A 22,992-nucleotide genomic window follows, 5' to 3' on the forward strand; every position below is an offset into this window, starting at 1 on the left:
TTTTTTCTTTTTCACTACTGCTTTTGCAAAGATGGGCTTAAATTATCTAACAGTGGAAATGTTTATCAACATTCCTTTCCCCAGTACTCTCTCCATAGGGTAACTTTCTTTCTAAAGTAACAAATTTCTCTCTCTTTTTTTTTTTTTTTTGAAACAGAGTCTTACTATGTCGCCCTCGGTAGAGCAACCTCAAACTCTTGGGCTTAAGTGATTCTCTTGCCTCAGCCTCCCAAATAGCTGAGACTACAGGTGCTCACCGCAAGGCCCCGCTATTTTTTATTGCAGTTGTCAGGCGGGGTTTGAACCTGCCAGCCTGGGTGCATGTGGCTGGCGCCATAACCACTGTGCTAAGGGTGCCGAGCCAAATTCCTCATTTATTAATAAAACATTCTCTTTGTCTTGAAGAAACAGATTAAATGTGGTTTTTATCCCCAAAACATCTACTACTTAGTATGCTAAAGAGGAGAGTCACTCTTGTTGCAGAAAAGTATTCCAGCTTCTAGAACAAAATACTATAGACTAAGTGGCTGACAACCAATAGGAATTTATTTCTTAGCACTCTGGGGACTGAGAAGTCCAAGATCAAGGTACTGGCAGATTGAGCGTTTGGTGAAGGCCCACTTCCTCATCTGTAGGTGTTGCCTTCTAGCTATGTCTTCATGTGATGAATGAGCAAGGCAGCTCTGTGGGGTCCCCTTTACAAAGGCACTAATCCCATTGATGAGGGCTCCCTCTTTTGACCAAGTCACACCTCAATGACCCCACCTAATGCCATCATATTGGGGATTAAGTTTCAACATATGAATTTGGGGAACACAAACATTTAGACCATAGCAGTCAGCAAACTTCATACACTTGTGAGATGTACATTGTGATTCACCATGCAGACGTAGCCCCCTCTATGTTGGTAGTGTTCCAGCTATAGGAATGCAGGTGGCATTTGAGGCATTGCCTGGTATAACCCCCCTTTATGGGATGGCCCATATCCAGTGACTGTCCCATGCAGGAATATCTGGATCTGGACATCTTGGCCCAACTCAGGATAACTCAGAAGGGCCATTCTAGCTCCAGAGCTCCCATAGGGTCAGCCAAGCAGTCTCTGGCCTGAAATGCAACTCAGCTTATCCTCTGCTCAGTCTACTTCCTTCTTATCCTTCTCTCTGTGGCTGTTGAAATCGAGGTGTGTCCTAATGATCATCCTGCAGAATGTGTCTTAGAATTTGTCTTCACAGAATCCAACCTATGACACTTTCACCTAAAAGTGGAAAGAAAAAAAATGTGTAACTTTTCTTTAAATACTTGGCCACTATAAAACCCAAAGAACTCCTGTGTGGTACAAAGGAGTACCTAATGCCTAGCCATTTTAGTGATCACCTCTTATTTTGAAGTCTTGCTTTTATAAATTTAGGCCCATTGAAAACAACTCATAGCAAGGAAACAGCAATTCATGGTGGAACTCTTCGTATGCCCTCAGGATACTTCCTATTACTCTATCTGACACATGAACATGTAACCTAAGGACCAGGTAAGGGTTCTAGTATCTATAGCAAATATTAGGGAAGCTTAATCTTAAAAATATAAGCTTTCTCATATTTTCTTTTTATGACCTCAATACACGGTATTATATTGCCCAGCCCAGTCATCTGAGCAAAAGGGCAAAAGACCTGAACTCAGGGGAGGAAGAGCAGATGGGAGTAACACCATCGAGCCAGGACCCACAAGTTGGCCATGCTGCTGAGGACATAGGAAGAGCCAACTTACAGAGTGTTAGCGCAGGTGACTGAATGAAAGTCAGTGCCCTGTCAGAAATCTTTGACTTGATCAGGGAATAAGGACCTTGCAGGATTCTGAGTGTGACGGTAGCAACTCAGAACGGAAGGAGTTCAGCAGGAAGACGCCAGTGTTTGTGTGGGAGTTCAGGAGACCTGTCAGGACTGAAGCATTCATCTGCAAACTTGGGAAAATTAAAGCCAAAGTATATTTTATACTCATAAGAGTATAGAAAGAGAAGATGACAAGACCAAAGTAGCATTTTAAAAAGATTAGGCCTAGCAGTAGTACTGATGTTATGCCTAGGACATGCTGGGCAAGGGCCTGGGGGAGGGAAGAGAGGTGAAGAGGAGAGGAGGTATTTAAGGTCGCTCAAGGTATTTAAGGTGTATTTAAGGCCTCGTGAAAACCTGCAAGCTTCATAGCTAACAGGAGGGAGGAACCAAGGAGAGGAGAGACTTCAAATTTTCCTTTTAGATTTTATTTGGATAAATACCTTTATTTCAAATACTCTTGTCTCCTACTAACATTTTGACTTGAAGGAAATCCACATTAATGTGCAGGAAGCCTTTCTGGTTCAAGTCCTAGCAGTGGTTTAAAGTTATATTCAGCACTGAATGCACATCAGTTTCCATTCAGCAATTTTAACTGCTAACTGCAAGTAATAGATTTTACCTACACAGACAGGAGGGACATGTTATGAACAAGAAGGCACATATGGCTGATTCTCCTTTCCTTTTGTGGCATAATCATTCCCATGACAGGTAGAATATTTGGTTCTGGATCATATGTGTAAAAGTTTATATTGTAGCTGTTTAGGTTAATTTGTTAGTTTTTAGGGAAAAGTTAGCCAATTTAAAACTTTAACAAAGTAGCTATACTATTATTTTCACAACTTGATAGGCAGTATGTTCCATACTTGAAAGCTAGATGCTATGTTTCTTTCCTTTAGCAGTTCAATCTATCCTTCTCTAAACTTCCATAACTACCTTCCCCTGCCAAAAAACCTGGGTAACAGTAGGAGGCAGGGGAGACCGCTGAGCAAGAAGGAACAAATTCCTAAAATGACATGTTCGGACATGACAACATGTTTGTGTCATGTTTTCTTTGGTGATACGCAGAATGGAGACTTCATCTTCCCATTTAAATGAAGCCCTGACTGTTATAATTTCAGAAATGTGTGACATTTTATTGGATGTTTATTTTCTAGTACAACATTTAAATTTCAAAAATTACTTTTGAAGATCACCGAAAAGACTTTTGTTATACTTCGTATTGTAGCTCAAGTCAATATTTTCAACCCACTAGTTTAAAAGTACTTATTAATACAGTAATGCTTTATCATGAAAATTAGAGTTAGGCTCAAAATTTCACACTGTCATTTATGACTAACAGTGGCCGATAACATTTCTGTCATCCTCGTCTACTACGTTAACTCATTTCATGTTCACCTCAATTCTACTAGGTAGGAACTACAGGTTAAACATCCCCAATTTAAAAATCCCAAATCCAAAATGCTCTATAATCCAAAACTTTTTGAGCACCAGTGTGACACTGCAAATAAAAAATGTCACACTTGACCTCATGTACACACAATTTGTTTCATGCACAAAAAAAGTATTTAAAATATTACATAAAATTACCTTCAGGCTATGTGTTTAAAGGGTAGATAAAACACAATGAATTTCATATTTAGACTTGGGTCCCCTCCCCCAAATACATACACACACACACACACACACACACACACACACACATACATATACAAATCTTCCAAAATCTGGAAAATATCTGAAGTCCCAAACATTTCTGGTCTCCAGCATTTTGGATATGGGACATTCAACCTGTACTATAATTCACACTTTATAGATGAGGAAAATCTCACTGGAGTTAGGTGAGAGATTAAGTAACTAGACCAAATATCCACAGCTAGTAAGCGGGAGGAGGGCCAGGATGTTGCCCAGTTTGCCCTCAGCCAGGCTCTTTACCAGTCTGCTCTACTGTCAGCCTGAGTGACAGTTAAGTGGCTGGGACAGTATTAAGAGGTGGGCCTTTCAAAGGTGATTAGGTAGTAAGGGCTCTGCCCACTGGAAGAGATTAATGCCATTATCTTGTGAGTGGGTTAGTTGTCAAGGGAGAAGTTTCCTGATAAAAAGGATGCATTCCACCTCCTTTCCTCTTACTCTTCCCCCTGTCTTATCCTTCCACCTCCTGCCATGGAAGGAAACAGCAACAAAGCCCTCACGAGGTGCCAGCCCGACAGTCTGCTGTAGAGGGAATAGGCTGAAAAAAAATAACAAAAATATTTTCTGTCTCCCAAACTTTTGGGGAACTGAAACCTGCATCCCTGCTTCAGGCCAGTGGCTGGGAAGGACAGGAATATCTCTTGTTCATTGTGCCACAGGACACAGCTCTAGAGAATTGTCTGGGCAGAGATCACAAGATCTTCTTAGCTGCAGATAGAATGGGCAGAGTCCACAAGATTATCGTGGCCCAAGGTGGGATTATGGGATCAAAACCTTTAAAACCTCTGTGATTTTGCTTGGAAGGAGGAATGTGGATTTGAGACCACTGGCCATTTTCTTCCTTTGCTGGTAAAATAATAAACTTCTCTTTACTTCTCCTCAAACTGCTCACCCCTCTTTTTCTGATGCAGCTTCGGGGTACAAGTGTTGAACTTTTGGTAATAAATCTGGGTCTTCCCAGCCTCCAAGAACTATAACGAAGCACATTTCTTTTTTTTTTTTTTTTGTAGAGACAGAGTCTCACTGTACCGCCCTCGGGTAGAGTGCCGTGGCGTCACACGGCTCACAGCAACCTCTAACTCTTGGGCTTACGCGATTCTCTTGCCTCAGCCTCCCGAGCAGCTGGGACTACAGGCGCCCGCCACAACGCCCAGGTATTTTTGGTTGCAGTTTGGCCGGGGCTGGGTTTGAACCCGCCACCCTTGGCACATGGGGCCGGCGCCCTACTCACTGAGCCACAGGCGCCGCCCAGGAAGCACATTTCTTTATAAATGGTCCAATCCGTGGTATCCTGTTACAGCAGCACAAAACAGATTAAGACAGGAGATAACATCTGTTTACTTAAAATGGGATTCTCATTACTTGGCACTTTGTCACAGGCTCTGCTGAATGAGTGGGAACAACATACTGTGGATGGAGACTTGGCAGGTGAAATCAGGAGACACCGTAGAGAGATGGAAGGCTGATAAACATGCTTGTGCACAAGCATGGATGGGGAATGTGAGAGAGAAAGGCATAGTATTTCACACTTCTCATTTTCGCTGAGTAGATTTTTGCATTTTGTGTGTGTAAATGATACACACATTAGTGACAATATATGCTTGTCTGTTTCTATGGGATCTGCAAGAGAACAAGTACCATTGGTACGTGGATAGTTTGTCAGAAGAGCATTTGTTTGAAGAAGATATTTCCTTTAGTGCAGATTTTTAAAAATATACACTCCAGAGTCTATATTAAAAGGCACAAGTCAAAAAGATCCATTGGCAGCAATCACCTACTTATGAATCGGAGGTGTACAATAATTTCCCCAGCAGAGGGTGCTAAAATACTAATTTGCCACAGTGAAGCTTAGCATAAATTTGTTGAATAATATATTTGCCAGTTCAGTCTTTATTACGAGGTTCTTGTAACAAATATATCCAGAAAGGGCAAATTTTATAGAATATGAGTATAGGAAGTCTCAGAACCATTGTTTTAAAAGTGCAAAATTTTTAATATTAAACCTTAAATACAAGGGTAATTTCTTCCACTTGCCATTTTGTAATATTTTTATTTTTATTTTATTACAATTTTTTTTTTTTTTTTTTGTAGAGACAGAGTCTCACTTTATTGCCCTCACAGCAACCTCCAACTCCTGGGCTCAGGCAATTCTCTTGCCTCAGCCTCCCAAGTAGCTGGGACTACAGATGCCTGCCACAACATCTGACTATTTTTTTGTGGCAATTTGGCCGGGGCTGGATTTGAACCCCCCCATCCCAGTATATGGGGCCACAGCACCACCCATTTTGTAATATTGTTAGTTAATGCTCTTGAAAACACTTATTGTTGGGGCTATATGACATATTCTATACATAGTAAGCATATGTCATGCTATACAAGCAATCAAAAGATTGGAAAGTGGGCCTTCTTAGAAAGTTTGGCAAAATTATCATTAGTCCTTCCAATTTGTAGAGGGTGAGTGTTTTATCAAAGCCAAAATCTTTTCTGAAGCTACCTTAAAGGTTATCCAAAGGCTCACTTTAATCCTCAAAAGCTTTTTGTTGTTGTTTTGAGGCAGAGTTTCCTTCTGTCACCCCAGCTAGAGTGCAGCAGCATCAGCACACCTCACTGCAACCTCAGACTCCTGGACTCAGGCTATCCTCCTGCCTCAGCCTCCTGAGTAGCTGGGACTACAGGGATGGGGTAGCCACGGTGCCTGGTTAATTTTTTCTATTGGCAATAGAGATGGTGTCTTGTTCTTGCTCAGGTTGATCTCCATCTCCTAAGTTTAAGCTATCTTCCTGCCTCAGCCTCCCACCTCAGAAGCTTTTAAGAAACCCTCTACATCAGTCAAGTGAGGCTAGGTAGTGGCAACGGTAACATCCAACCTCAAAGTTTCAAGTAACTCTAAACATCAAAGGTTTTATTTCTAACTTTTGCTGCACGTCCACCATATAGTTGACTGGGGCCTCTACCAGGGGAACCAGATTGACAGAGCAACCACTACCTGACAGAGGGAAAGCAAAGCACTGGCAGTCACACCCTGGCTCCCCAGGCTTGTCTGCAGATGGCATCCCTTCCCCTCACTCACAGTGTCTTAACTATAGCCAGCCACATGGCCACACCTAACGCCTAGAGCTCAGGAAAGTAACACCAACGTGCTCTGGGAGGAAAACCAGAAATATGTAATGGATAGCATTAATCACTACCACATGCTATAACTGTGCTAATACCAAAATACAAATATGAAAAAAAAATTTTAAGAGTCATTGGAAACAATATATCAACATCGATTTTGAAGTTATCTTGGTATCTTCAAAGATAAGGGCTATAGTCTATATGATTAACTCAAGAACTACTAGTATAGATGACTCAAATATTTTGTTTTTGGCTTATCAATTCACCGTTACCTGTGGCTTGGAGGGAAGGAGTGAGTAGTAGATTTATTTTTCTGCTTAGGTTCCACTTTGATTAATGTTAAAACCTCCTTGTCTTTCTTTCTATTTATCATAAACGTAAATGTGATGTAGATGTAAAATGAAATAGTCCTTCCAAGTGCTGGAAAGGACAGCTTCATTTTTTAATGTAGCAGACCTAAAAGGAATCTCAGATGTATCTGTCACTGAGCACAGGGGTTGACTGCCTCCTGCAGTGATAGCTGCTCACTGCTCATCAAGAACAATCCACGGTTGCAATCAGGTTGTAATCAGAGAGGCACAAAACTGATATCTTGGGAACTGAGGCTCTCCTGCCAAGATAGAACTGGCAAGTTGCCTGACCAAGCAGACAACGCCAGGTAATTGGCCTTCATATTGCCACCTCTGACTGCAGCCCATCTGGAAAGGCAGTAAAGGCAGGGACAGGCTTAGTTTCCATTTGCCTATGTTGCAAGTTGCTGAGTTTTGGAGCAAGCTACAATAAATGCTTTGTGCGTTTCCACATAATCAACAGAGAGAAACAGAATGTACTTCTTAAAAATGTGGTATTATACTTTAATATTCATCACCTTCAGTCCTCAATCCCCTTAACTTTGTTTGCTAATATTCTTCTCATCATTCAAGGATCCTGTGGCTCCCACAACCTCTAAAATGCCTTCCGTAACCTCCCAGATTAGAATTACCTTCTCTGGTTGCCTCCATCATTTCCTGTCTGCAGTTCCATCCTGGCACTTACCATGTCCACTTTTTATTGGATCTGCCTGTAATCTATCTGCCTGCCTCCCTCCACCCAGCCTCTGGGTCATGAGCATCTGGAAGGCAGAGATCAATATCATTTATCTGTGGACTTTGCTCAGCTCCTACCCAGGTCCATGTACACAGAGGATGAGGTTGACTACATGGCCATTTTACGATGGCATTCAATTTTCTTTTTTAACCTAAGAAAAAGCTCAAACATCTATCTGAGAAAAATCGTCCCCATTCAGCATGGCATTAATTTTTCCTAATGCATTTACTCGGGCAGTATAGCCTAAAGGTTAAGAACACGGACTTTGGAATCAGAATGATGTGGTCTTCAACTTCACCTCTGTTTCTTATTAACTATGTGATCTCAGGCAAATTCATTCATCTCTCTCTCTGTTTTCTGTCTGTAAAACAGGGCTGCTAAGACCTACCTCATTGGTTGTTACACAGATTTCAATGAGATAATTAACACATGCCATGCACCTGTCCTAGGGCTAGCTCATGAAAGTGCCTCAAAAGACAGCTACTGTATGCTGCTACTATTTGCATTACCATAAGCTTTGGGGACTGAATGTCCTAGCACAGTAATCATAAAAGTTGAAAATTATATTGTTTAAAAACTGAGAAAGACGGCGGCCCCTGTGGTTCAAAGGAGTAGGGCGCCGCCCCATATGCCAGAGGTGGCGGGTTCGAACCCAAACATGGTCAAACACTGCAGAAACAAACAAACAAACAAAAAAAAAAAAAAACTGAGAAAGAAGCTAACTATCAAGAGAATTAAGAAATCAGTTGTGTTTTATAGGATCTTGTATTGATTGTGTTTCAAGCTAATTAAACACTGACTTTATTTGATGGTATTAAGAATTACTGTTAATTTTTTTTATTATTGAGACAGAGTCTCACTCTGTTGCCGTAGAATAGAATGCTGCAGCATCAGCCTAGCTCACTGCAACCTCAAACTTCTATGATCCTCCTGCCTCAGCCTTCCTAGTAGCTGGGACCACAGGCACCTGCCATAACGCGTGGCTAATTTTTCTATTTTAAGTAGAAATGGGGTGTCGCTCTTGCTCAGGCTGATCTTGAACTCTTGAGCTCAAGGGATCCTTCTGCCTCAGCCCCCCAGAGCGCTAGGCTTAACAGGCATGAGGCATTGCACCCGGACAAATTTTTAAAGGTATAACAATGGTAGTACAGTTATGATTTTTAAAAAGAACAGTCGTTACCTTTTAGAGATACAGTACATCTTGAGATATTTACAGATTAAACTTTATAACTTGGGATTTGCTTCCAAATAACATAGGGTAGTATGGGGATTAGGGGAAATTAACAGAGGTTAGAGCAAGCAAGATCAGTTAGCGTTTTAGTCTGCTCAGGCTGCTATAGCAAAATGCCATAAACTGAGTGGCTCATACACAACAGAAATTTATTTCCTACAGTTCTGGAGGCTGGGAAGTCTAAGATGAAACCATCTGCTGGTTCACTGTCTGGTGAGAGCCCACTCCTGGTTTGGACACTTTCCTCACATGGCAGAAAAGGCAAGCTAGATCTGTGGGGTCTCCTTTATAAGGGCACTTACCCCAATCATGACAGCAGAACCCTTTTTTACTTAATAACCCCCCAAAGGCCCTGCCCTCCCAATACCATCATGGTAGGAGTTAGGATTTCACCATCTGGATTTTCAGGGACTACCCACCTGAATAATTATTGCCCATCAGTTTGCCTGTGGGAAGCAGTCTCTGAGAAGGAGAGCATCTGTGGCAGTGGAAGAGGGATTCACTGCATCCTTCAGGGTGTCCCAGAAGTGGCACAGGGAACTGGACCTTTCTACCTGATTTGACCAATCACCGGATGTTGCCTAACCTGGGCAAAAGAGGGGTGTAACTTTGATCAAGGCAGCAGGGCTCTCCTTCCGCACAGGGCAAGTCCAGAAACATGCGCAGCTATCTGAAGTCAAGGCCTATGGAAACTGGGGAAATAAATAGACATGAACAATGATGAACATCAGGCAGTAGCAAAACACCTTACTTTTTCCACCTGAAATTTAATAAATACAGGTGGAAAAATAGGATATTAATAAATATCCTTAATAAAGGCTTCCTGATGGCAGGTATTTTATTTTTGTATGTATTTCAAGAAATTATCTCTATTACTTCATTACTCTTCAAATTATCTTCCTTACTCTACCAGTTACTAGCTTGAGGAAATCATTTGTATCATTCTACAGAATGGGCGCTGGTGAGTGAACCATGTATGCGTACATGCTGCCTCGGGTGGACAATGAGTAGCTTTCTCTTGAAACCTTCTTTGAGAGACAACTAGAAGGAAATAAATAAAAACACTGAAATTTCCTAGGTAGCCACAGTAATTAACACATTATCCCATAAGACAGTCCCATCTTGCCACGCCCAGAAATGGTAGTACAGTTACGATTTTTAAAAAGAATAGTCATTACTATTTTGGCCATCTGTGTATCACCGGCTAAAGGCCTGCAGCCGGAGAGTCGTGATTCAGTTTCAACTGGGGATAAAACAACTTGTATTCTCTTTTGCCACAAAACACAATACACTTTCACATTTGAATGAAGAAAAAATAATAGGATTTTTTTCACTAAATAAAAATGCTAGTAGATCCTGAATATCTGAAGTCTTGGGATAGTATCTGAAGAGGAGCTGTAAGCTGTATTTGATGAAGCTATTAGTTGAATGTACATAGAAAAATTTGCTAGCCCATCTGAGGAGCTAGTGGAGACCTAATAATCTTGATTTGCTGAAGAGTAGAAGAGCTAGCTCCATGTAATTCAAGTTTTTCATTCTTATCCTGTGGCATATCACTGGATGGGGAAGCAGTTCAGTCTGGGTGCAGGCCAAGGCGGTATACTATTTGCAAAGAATGTAAAAAATGGACTAAACATTTATCTGCCTCTTCTCATCACCACATGGTAGACTTAGGAATCTAGGCAAGGAGTAGCCAGGTTGCTCTTTCTCTCTGTGTGTGGAATCAGCTAGGGCCACTCTCTCAACTGCATGTCGTGGGCAGCTGGGCTAATATGGAAGGTCCAGGAAGCATCACATACAAGTCTTGCGCCTGATATTCCTTCCTGTGGTGTTTCTCTCTTCATATTACACCTTATAATTCAGTAGTATGCTTGAGCTTTTTTTTGTCAAGGGGGCTGGCTTCAGAGGCTGCCAGGACTCCAAGGCTAGACTCAGAAGTGGCACCTAATCACTTCTGCCACAATCATTGGTGACAGCAAAGTCACAAGATCAGCCCAGGTTTAAAGAAGCCAAGTAGATTCTACCTCTTGATGTGCTTACAGGGAGAAAAGGAATTGATAGCATTCATCTCTAGAGATTTATCTACCTCAGAGAAAATATGTGAAATCTCATAATTATGAGCCAGACAAACCTGACAGAATTCATTACCTGAGACCTCTATTATAGAAAATGGTTCAGGAAATTCTACAGAAGAGGAATGTGGTGCAAAACAGAACATTCGATCCACACAAGGAAATGGAGATTTCCAAAACTAGCTAAACTGGAACTATAAAAGGCATTTTGTCTTTAATCTAAATGTTAACTGATTATCTAAAGCAAAAATAGAAGCAATGAATTATAGAATTATGACATAAAAAGTAACATTCATGCCAACAATAGCACAAAAGATAGAAGTGGGGAGACTGGAAATATACGGTTATAAAGTCCTGGTAGTGTACTATGTATAAGAAACTACATAATATTATTTGAAAATAGATTGTGATTAAAGACTAGAGCAATCTAAGTATGCAGAAGACCCAATACTATGAACAAACTTGACTTAGTTAACACGGTGAAACCAACCTTCCACCCAATAAGAGCAGAATACATACTCTTTTCAAGTATACATGGAACGTTCACTAAGACCATATGCTGGAACAAATATATACATTCATATTCCAACATACCTCTACAAATTAAAAAAAAATTAAGATCATATGAAGTATGTTCTCTAACTGGAACAGAGTTAAATCATAAATCAATAACAAAGAGGTATCTGGAAAACTACATCTCTGGAAATGGAAAAGCACACTTCAAAATAACACATGAGTCAAAGAGGAAATCACAGGGAAAGTAGAAAATATTTTGAACTGAATAAATCTGAAATCACAACATATCAAAATGTGTGGGATGTAGCTACAGCAATGCTTAGAGGAAAATTCACAGCATTACAGTCCCCCTTCAGTATTCATGGAAGATTAGTTTTAAAAATTCCCCATCAATGCTCAGTTTTTTATATAAAATGCTGCAGTATTTGATATAATCTATACATATCCTCCTGTATATTTCAAATCATTTCCAGATTACTTATAATACCTAATACGATGTAAATGCTTTGTAAACTATTCTTATGCTGAATTTTTTGGAGAATAACAAGAGAAAAAAGTCTATATATATTCAGTACAAATGCAATTGTTCATTTTTTTTCCTGAATATTTTTGATTTGATGTTGGTTGAATCTATGGATGCAGGACCCATGGATACAAAGGGTTGATTGTATATCCTTACATTAGGAAAAACAAATCTTAATAATTGCTTTGGTCTGAATGCCTCTGTCTCCCCCAAATTCACACTAAAGCCTAATCATCAATTAGGAATTAGGGCCTTTGGGATGTGATTAAGTCACGAAGGCAGAGCCTTGATCAATGGAATTAATGCCCTTATAAAAGAAAGCCCACAGAACTAACTCACCCCCTTCCTCCATGTGAGGACACAGCAAGAAGGTGCTGTCTATGAACAAGAAAGTAGGCTCTTAACCACACACAAATCTGTAGGCACCTTGGCCTTGAACTTCTCAGACTTAAGAACTATGGGACATAAATTTATGTTAATGATAAGCTACTCAGTTGAAGATATTTTTGTTATAACAGCTTTAATGGACTGAAAACAGTAATCTAAATTTCTACCTTAAGAAAGTAGAAAAAAAAGAAAACTAATTCAGAGGAAGAGAACGAAGAAAAGCACAAATTTATAAGCTGACCTATCATTTTGTGTGTTCTCTGGAGTAGCACTTTTAATTTCTTTCAAAAACTTTTCCTTTGCATTCATAGCTTGGCTGCTTGGTTCAAGAGGTCTAGCTTTTGGCCAGTCTTGGCTTTTGTCTTGTCATTTGACAAGGGGTTAGGGTTAGGGTCACTAAACTTAATCATTTCTTTTACCTGAACACTTAGAGGCCATTGTAGGGCTATTAGTTGGCCTAATTTCAATATTACTGTGTCTCCAAAAAGAAAAAGGCCTGAGAAGAGGGAGAGAGATGGGAGAACAGTTGGTCAGCAATCAGAACACACTCAACATAAATTTGCCGTTTTAATATAGTCACAGTTCATGGCGCCCCAAAACAATTAAAACAGTAACATTAAAGGTTACTGGTCACAGATCACTATAACAGACATAATTCAAAAAATGAAATAGTGAGATTACCAAAATGGGACACAGACATGAAATGAACTCATGCTGTTGGAAGAAAATGGCACCAATAGACTTGGTTGACATAAAATTGCCATGAACCTTGACTTTGTTAGAAACACAGTATCTGGGATGCACAAAAAAGCAAGTGTAACAGAACAAGCTATTCATTCCTGTATTAGGAATGAAAGAAAGAACATCACTACAGATGACGGACATTTAAAGGACAATAAGGGAATATGATGAATAACTTCATGTCAACAAATTTGACAATTTAAATAAAATGGACAAATTATTTGAAAGACACAAATTATCAAAGTTCACTCAAGAATAAATAAATGACTCCCATGGTCTTACATCAGTTAAAGAAATTTAATTCATATTTTACATTTTTCTAAGAAAGAAAACTTCTGGTTCATGTGAGTTCAGAGCCATCTCCAGTGGCAGGTATCCCAACACAGTTTCAGGAGACAGGAGGCTTATCAGGCGCCCCCCAGCAAGTGAGCGCTTACATGTCCAAGGGTTCAGCTGATCTGTGGATTCCCAGATCTCCTGCAAGTGGCTAATAACAGAGGCTCCCATCCAGAAGGAGAGTTAAAGGACAGAAATTTAGCAAGTAACCTGGCAGATTAGAGCTGCACCAAGAGAGAAGGTTGAATAACGCACATCAACCCTGCTGAGGCGAGGTGTGACCCCAAAGATACAAGCAAAAGGCAGAAAATCCATCACCAAGCAGACAGGAATCCCCTCCCCCATGAGAATGGCTTGGAGTAAACCATAATCAAATGAGCAGAGTTCAAAAGTGCTCCCATTATACTCCACAGGAGAGACCCTCTAAAAACTGGACCTACTTCCCCTACTAGGGTGCCATGGCACTCTCCTGCCAGGCATAAAACTGTGTAAAACTGTATATATTCTCTACCTGCAATTCTGAGCTCCCAGCACTCCCCTCCACTCTCACTCTGAGGTCTGGAGGCCTGTCTCCCAGGAGTCCAGATTCTTGGGTGTTTTCTCACGAGGTGTAGACAGGGCCTGGACTGCTGCTGGTCAGTGCTGATTCTGCGGCAGGGGAGGGAGGAGAGGATGGTCAGCTGAGAGGGAACCACGCCAGAGCGGCAGTGCCCCAAGCCGTTTTTGGCAACAATAGGGCTCACCCCTGGATATTCTGGAGACACACCCCCTGTCTCTTTGGGCAACCAGAGGAGGCTGGGCATCTTCTCAGGAAGCAACCACCAGTGGAACAGATCTGGGACAGAAGGGTTTACCTGAAGCCGTACGGGCCTGGGTGGAGGGCAGGGACTAGAAAACGCATGCACAGAGCTGGCTGATTCCCAGGGTGAGGCTGACCCAGAGGACCACTTTACTGAGCCTAAGATGCACCCAGTCCCCAGGGGATCATCAGCCTCAACAAAGGAGATCAGGCAAAGGCTGTAACTGACAGGTAACTGTGCTGCAAATACAAACAGCTGAGACTGGACAGTGGCACAGACAGGGCCTGAGGCACAGGTTCTATGAACTCAAAATAGCTTCTCTTCTGCAGGAAAATTTAGCCGGGACAGAAACAAATTCTGCGAAGTTGTTCTGTTCTGTCAGTAACATCAATCAGGGGTGGGGCTAGAACTGAGTGAACAGCCCTAGCCTCCATTAAGCACCTGAGGGTGTCAGGCTTCACCTCCCCCTGATGGATAGTGGCAGAGAGCAGTGGCCTGGCTGAGGAGACATAGATCTCCTTGTGATTCAGGCAGGTGCAAACCCCTGGAGTATCTGCTCATTGGAGGCAACTGAGTCACAGCCCTTAGGGGTTATCAGTGACTCGGTGTGACACAGGTGCAAGGTAGGGAAGGAGGCATCAACCTTCCCAGACTAATCTATTTGCTGGGTGGGTCCTCCTAACCTCACGGAGCACTAGAGCAAGTCATATTTGAGTTGTCAGCAGAACCCTGTGATCCAGTTGCCAGAGACCTTTTCAACTCTCCCACCTGAGACAGGTGCTGACTTGATACAATTGATTTGGACCTTTTGAACTGAACCAATCACCCAAGGACTATCCAAGTGGTACCCTGGGTGTGTGGTTGTAGGAAGATTTGATTTTCCTTTTCCAATTGTTGCCTATGGGGGTGGGGTGACTTAATTGCTGGTATTTCTCCACAGCTGAGACTTCAAGCCAGAGTAACTGTTTCACTAGGGTCAGACAGAGACCAGCTGAAAACAAGACAGAGCCACTTAGCCCCACCACACCAAGCAGGTCCCCAGTTTCTCAGGCTGTAGCACAGTACGGGTCCTTGGCAAAGCTCCAGGAGAAAAGGTACAGACACCAGTCCCAGCTTTTGGGCAAAGGGCTGGTTAATCACTACTTCTGGAGTCCCGAACCCAACTTTTCTTTATCCACTCATCAGTCATGTGAGTTCCAATGTACGTACTTCAAAACATTTAAAAGAAGAAACAACACCAGTTCTACACCAACCCCTCCATAAGACAGCTAAGGAGAGAAGAATAGCCAATTCTTTTACTTAAACCAGCTTTACCCTGATACCAAAACCAGACAGAGATACTATCAGGAAACAATAGAATAGTAATTCAAGGACACAAATGCAAAAAAATTCTCAGTGATATATCAGTAAATTAAATTGTGAAAAGTGTTAGAATACAAATGGAGTCACTTGTCTTAAAAATGCTGACAAACACTGATTTGTAGCATGCAAATATATTCTCCCATCATGGAAAAAAAAAAATGCTGACAAACAGAGCCAGGAAAAGCCACGATGGGAGGGTTCTCATGCACAAATGCCAAATAACAAGAAATATCAGACAAGACTGCAAAAATGTCAACCTTGCCTAAGGAAGAAGAAAGGCACAATACTTTCCTTACAAAAAAACAAAAGAAGAACTTCCGCAAGCACATCTGCCCGGCAACCACCTGCCAACCTTTAACTAGTATCACCCTCTACTCGTCTTGCTAGTAAAGATAATTATCTCAAAACAATTATGTAATCCTACTCATTTTTCTTTTAAAAACTATTGTCTTCCTTTACCTCCCTAAATACACACATAGTTTACTATAGTAAGTGTATTCCCATTGCAATGCCCACTCCTAAATAAATATTGTTTCCTCTTAAAGAGCCTCACTCTGTTACTTAGGTTGATAAAATCCAGCAATATATAAGAATGGTTATACATCACAACCAAGTGAGCTTAATCCAAGAAATGAGAAGTTAATTCAACATTCCATAGTTAACTAACCATCCAAAACTAAAGAAAGGCCTGCCTCTTTGGCTTACTCCTATAATCCTAGCACTTTGATTGGCCCAAGTAGGTGGATTGCTTTGAGCTCAGACTAGCCTGAACAAGAGTGAGACCCCGTCTCTATCGGAAAAAAAAAAAAAAAAAATAGAAAAACTAGCCAGGTGTTGCGGTGGGCACCTGTAATCCCAGCTACTAAGGAGTCAGAGACAAGAGGATCATATGAGCCAAGGAGTCTGAGGTTGCTGTGAGCTATGACTCCATGGCACTCTACCCAGGGTAATAGAGTGAGACTCTGCCTCAAAAAAAAAAGAAAAGTATGATCATCTTAATAGACACAGCAAAAACATTTGATCAAATTCAACAACCATTTTAACAATTAAAACCTTTCAGTAAACTAAAAAAAGAAACTTCCTCAACCTAATAAAGGACAGCTGTAAAACAAACAAAAGTGACCTTGAACCCCACAACCATCTTCATACTTAATGGTAAAAGACTGAAAGCTTTTCGCCTAAGAGAAGGACCAGGCACTGGAGGTCTGCTCTCACTACTCCTATTCAACACCATATTGGAGGTCCTAGTCAGTATGATGAGTTTAAAAAAGGAAATAAAAGACAGAGAAGAAAGGAAGAAATACAATAGTCTCTATTCATATTTGATTGTATATATAGAAAATCTTTTCCTTTCAATCTTTTTCTTACATTCAATTTGATTCTATATATAGAAAATCTCAAAGTACCTACCTAAAAGCCTCTAAATGTAGTAAGTTTAGCAATGTAACAAGATACAATGTTGATACACAGAAATACATTATAGTGCTATATACTAGCAACAAACAATCATAAATTAAGATTTAAAATGCCATTCATTATACAATAGCATCAAAAGTCTATTAAATACTTAGGTATAAGTCTAACTAAATACATCTAAGAGATGCTTAAACTTACAAAACAGTGATTTTAAAAAAGTCAATCTAAACCAATGGGGAGATATAACAGTATGTATATTGGAAAACCCAATATTATTAAGATGTCATTTCTTCCCAGATTGACATTCTGATTCAACACAATGTCAGTCATAAGTTCTCTAAGATTTTTTGTGGAACATTTGACAAGCTGATCCTAAAATTTATGTGGGAAACCAAAGGAGCCAGAATTCTCAAAACAATGTTGAAAAAGAAAGTGAAAAAATTAACAAAACTTGATTTTAAGACTTACCATAAAGAAATGGTAATCAAGAAGACAGAGTGGGTAGGTGCCAGCGCAGGGGTGTTTACAACTAATTGATCACAACCGGTTACAGATTCCTTTGTTCCTTCTCCTACTGCTTCACTTGACTAGCCTTCAAAAAACAATAAAAAAAAAAAAAGGGGGAGATGAACATGTGGTACTGGAAGAAAAGTAGATAAATAGATCAATGGAACAGAAGTAAAATTACTATTACTTTTCTTTTCTTGAAGATTTTACCAGATAACCTTCAGAGACCTCTAAGACTATCCACTTGGTCTCTATTATTTCATATTCTTAATTTTAATTTGCATCTTAGCTTCTGACAGAATAAGGATCGTAAGTAGTCTCATTTAAAAATGGGTTAGGTTTTCTTTTTCTTTTACCTCAAGGGGAATCAAGGCTACTGATAGGCTTCCCAGCCAGTTTCAAAGGATATCAGTTTATTTTAAATTATTTGTTTAAGGAATTCACAAGGTGGTCAAATCTTTGTATTGGTAAATATGCTTGGAGTACTGTTATGAGAGAGCATTCTAAAGTTCCAAAAGATAATCTGGCCACTGCATATAGCTTAGTCTGAATGATAAAATTATACATAGTCAGCTCAGAAATTCATTTAGCAAGGTCAAAAGCTATGCAATACTTTTTAGAGCGTGTGGAATTAGGGCAGCAGAGAGAGTCCAAAGTTGCATAGTAGAACAGGCCGTCCTCCTCATGGGGGGGTCTTTACTGATTGCTATGTATCAAAGTTCAGGAATTTAATGACTTCAGTTCACTAGAAATGATGAGCTATAAGTTGCTGCACCAAGATTTCTAGCCTTTTTAAAGTTGCAAACATTCATGTGAAAGAGCAGTTGGCACAGATTCAACTAGAAGTGTCACCAATCTTCATTCAGTTTCACTACAGAAAGAAAGATCAGGATGGTAGATAGGAATCAAAGCAAATAACCTAAATCTTACTTTCATTGGTTATAAGAAATAATTTACTTGGCCCCACATTTGTTAGCTGACCTCATCTCAGGCTCTAACCTATGTAAGTTTCCTAGAAGAGAATTCCCAGCTCATTGAATTGTAGCTAGTATTGTGATTCAACAGGCCTTATGGGCACTAGTCAGGAAGTGGTTTCTTCACTGCTTAGTATCATATTTGTACCCCTGTTAGAAACATCGAGAAGGTGGAAAACCCACAAAACACAAACTCCAAAGCAGGCATTGTGCTTAATAAAAGTGATTGTCATTTTAATTTTGTACTATGAACTGGGTTTTTTTTTTTGTTTGTTTGTTTGTTTATTTATTTATTTATTTATTTATTTTTGCATATGTGTCTTGTCTCTGTGATAGCTGGAACCGTGTGTCAGAGTTTTTGCAAACGTCTTAGTGCTGGCATGATGCAGGCCTCAAAAGAGTAATGGCCACAGTTCTTTCACAGTATTGTTTATGTAAATGATATTATTAAATTACCATTGAGTCAGGAACTTCATTTCCATTAGCTAATAAAAATAATACATTTTGCACAGACCTTTGAATCGAATGAATCTCTTTATAGTGACACAGAAACTGTGGATGGCCTGGGGTAAATAAAACAAAGGGTCAGTCTGTCTCAAATATTTACCCGAATCTCTACTATGTGTCAGAAACTATGAGGGCATTTAGAATTAACATTTTAAGGTAAATACTGAACTAAACTGAAGTATTAAGAGAAATAATTATAAATTAACCTTTAACAGAACTGCTTACAGAAAGAGATAGACACTATTCTGTCTTAAGATTCTTGTCATATGTATTTTTTCATCCAGCTACTTTTAATGAGGTCACCAAATAAGATTTTACTCAATAAGTTCATCATGACTCATTCTCCTGAACTCTGACCTACCCTTTTGAAAAGGACCAATCTTTTAAAGCTTTCTGTTAATATTTTTCCTTTTCCAAGCTTATATAAATAAAAAAAATTCTTTGAAAGAGTTGCCCTGTTTTCATTTGGAACATCAAAGATGTAAAAAACAAGTTTGGCAACAACCGTTAACGTAGCATTGTTATGTTGGCAGTTTGCATGACTATTTCCAAATGCTGTTTACTCTTAACCTAGCTTCATGTCTAAATTTTGCACGTGCTCTTCACGTTTTTACATTGTTAAATGAACTATTTTACAACTGACATTTAGCCTGTCTTCCCTATATGAACTGTACCCCATAAGTAACCAAAAAGTATATGAGAAGAAGTTTCTCTTTAAAGTATTCCAGCTAATAAATGAAAGAGGAATGTAGAACTAGATTATCACAATTTTGCAGGCCCTAATTAATCAGTGGATGTAAGCACTGAGCATTAGCTGTTGCCTAAACTTCATAATAAGAATGGATCTAGGGGGGCGCCTGTGGTTCAGTGAGTAGGGCGCCGGCCCCATATACCGAGGGTAGCAGGTTCGAAACCGGCCCCGGCCAAACTGCAACAACAACAACAACAACAAAATAGCAGGGCGTCATGGCAGGTACCTGTAGTCCCAGCTACTCTGGAGGCTGAGGCAAGAGAATCGCCTAAATCCAAGAGCTAGAGGTTGCTGTAAGCTGTGATGCCACGGCACTCTGCCAAGGGCGACAAAAGTAAGTCTCTAAAAAATAAAAATAAAAGAATGGCTCTGACCTGGTTGTTTGTACCCTCACATTAATCTAAAATAAATTTACTTTTCAAAGAAAAAAGGATCATCAGGTATTAGGTGCTTCCTGATAGAAAAACACACTACACACCTAGGAAGTGCTCTTGTCAAAAAAATCTAACTTGAATCTGATCAAGCCACTAAAACCTGTTATAGTTACTAATTTATAAAAATACAGAAACATTTACCAGTAGAATACTACAGAATGCCATCAAGAAAATCCAGACTGTTGAAAATTCTATAGTGCAAACAAATAAATTGCAAGAAAACAGAAAGAGATAGAGGTAGAGATTAAATGAAACTTAGAAGACATAACTGGGAAGTTGTACACTCAACTTAATTTTTAAGGTGTGTTATAATAGTATTGTGATTATGTTTTAAAAAATATTCTTGGTGGCACCTGTGGCTCAGTGAGTAGGGTGCTGGCCCCATATACCAAGGGTGGTGGGTTCAAACCCAGTCCCGGCCAAACTGCAATTAAAAAAAAAAATAGCCAGGAATTGTGGCAGACGCCTGTAGTCCCAGCTACTCAGGAGGCTGAGAAAAGAGAATCGCCTAAGGCCTTAAGCCCAAGAGCTGGAGGTTGCTGGGAGCTGTGAGGCCCCGGCACTCTACCAAGGGTGACAAAGTGAGACTCTGTCTCTTTAAAAAAAAAAAATTCTTGTCTTTAAAGAAACATACTAAAGTATTTACAGATAAATTATTTTGGGGGTGTTTTGCTCAAAATAACAGAAGTGTAGAAGTAGGAAGTAGGAATATAGATAAAATAAGATTGGTCATGAGTTGATAATTCTAAAGATAGATAATTAATGGATGCATTGGAGTTCATTATTACTGTCTACTTTTGTATATTTTTGGAATTTTCCATAATTAAGAAAAAAAATAAAATCACTGGAACATTCACTCTCCATCTGCTATTTTAATACTCATTAAAGTCTAGCAGAAGGACCAGTGATATGAACTTACATTTTGGATCCTTCATCATATACTAAATAAGGATTCCCTTACATTGTAACTGTAAAATAAACCTACAGATCCTGAAGGTTGTCTTTAAGCTACTTGGACAGTACTGTCCCTTCTGCTTCAACCTTACCCTTCTACCAATGCTATGAAACTCTTCTAGATGCAATGTGGACCCATGTCACATAAGCAGCTGACTCTCAAGTGAATAAATGGCCTGCAGAAAGTTTCTTTGCCAACTTTATAAAGATTCTTACAGATAGGATTTTTCCAAATGGCAAGGTATTGTGGAAAGAATCTAACAGGCTTCCCCAATTTCCAACTGCCTAACTATGTGACCCTCTGTACATTACTTAACCTCTCTGAGCTTCAGGTTTCTCATCTGTACAATGGGGCTAGTCACAGGAGTGTAGGAAGGATTATTTGAGCTATAATTGTAAGTCACCTAGCATGGTTTTGGACTTCTATTAGACACCCAATAGTTACCTGTAATATCACAGCTGAGCTAAAAGAATCATGATGTTATATGTTGAGGCTGCCTACTATGACTTCTGGACTAATTACAGGATCCCTTTAGTCTATTTCCCAGCTGTTGAAGAAGTTGCTTAGGTTGTAATAGTGCGTGTGATTGAAACCCACACTATTTTTTTTTTTTTTTTAGAGAGTCTCATTATGTCACCTTCAGTAGAGTGCCATGGCATCACAGCTCACAGCAACCTCAAACTTTTGGGCTTAAGTGATTCTCTTGCCTCAGCCTCCCAAGTAGCTGGGACTATAGGCACCCACCACAATGCCCAGCTATTTTTTGATGTTGTAGTTGTCATTGCTGTTTAGAGGCTGGGGCCAAACCTGCTTCCCTCCATGTATGTGGCTGGCACCCTAACCACTGAGCTACGGGCACCAAGTTGAAACCTGTACTCTTGAACTTCATTTAGGTTCCTCATCTCTAACTTCTCTGTAAGATTAATTTGCCAATTTCCTAGAAAAATAAAAGGTTAAACATCAACATTATTCTTGTTTTGTATGCTCATTGAATACCAATTAGAACAAACATAATAGTACAGAAGTTTAGCAAGTAACCTGATGGATTATAGCTGAGCCAACAGAGAAGGTTGAAGAGCACACAACAACCCTGCTGGGGTGAGCTGCAACCCCAAGGATACAAACAAAAGGTACAAAATCCAACACCAAGCAGAAGGGAGTCCCGTCCCCCATGAGAACGGCTGGCAGTACTCCATACAAAGAAGCAAGCCAAGTTCAAAAGTCCTCCCATAATATCCAATAGATCCTTTAAAAACTGGACCTACTTTCCCTACTAGGGTGCCATGGAGCTCTCCTGCCAGGAATAAAACTGTATAAATTCTCTGCCTGCAATTCTGAACTCCCAGCACTCCCCTCTACTCTCACTCTGAGGTCTAGAAGCCTGTCCCCCAGGAGTCTAGATTCTTGGGTATTTTCTCAAGAGGTGTGGACAGGGTATGGACTATTGCTGGTCAGTGCTGATTCTGTGGCACAGGAGTAAGGAGAGGACGGTCAGCTGAGAGGGAACCATACAGGAGCAGCGGTGCCCCAAGGCACAGAGCAGCAGCTACAGTGGCAACAATAGGGCTCACCCCTGGATATTCTGGAGTCATATCCCCTGTCTCTCTGGGCAACCAGAGGAGTCTGGTCATCTTCTCTGGTGGCAGCCACTGGTGGAATGGATCTGGGACAAAAATGCAGGCCCCATGAGTAAAGGGTTTGCCTGAGACAGTACCGGCTTGGGCAGAGCCGGCAGATTCCCAGGGCAGGGCTGACCCAGAGG

General features: G+C 40.3%; 1 long non-coding RNA gene across 1 annotated transcript in view; it reads right to left on the reverse strand.

The window, feature by feature from the left end:
* Window positions 1-553: 553 nt before the first annotated feature.
* The window catches only part of LOC128594828 (uncharacterized), a 32,665-nt gene continuing 10,226 nt past the window's right edge, over window positions 554-22,992 (reverse strand). Inside the window, exons 2-3 of the long non-coding RNA XR_008382628.1 lie at window positions 9,369-9,641; window positions 554-1,255 (exon numbers count right to left, since the gene is read on the reverse strand). This is a non-coding gene — a long non-coding RNA (uncharacterized LOC128594828). The remainder of the gene's footprint in view (window positions 1,256-9,368; window positions 9,642-22,992) is intronic.

This window comes from Nycticebus coucang, chromosome 9 (genome assembly GCF_027406575.1).
Source record: "Nycticebus coucang isolate mNycCou1 chromosome 9, mNycCou1.pri, whole genome shotgun sequence".
NCBI classification, from domain to species: Eukaryota; Metazoa; Chordata; class Mammalia; order Primates; family Lorisidae; genus Nycticebus; species Nycticebus coucang.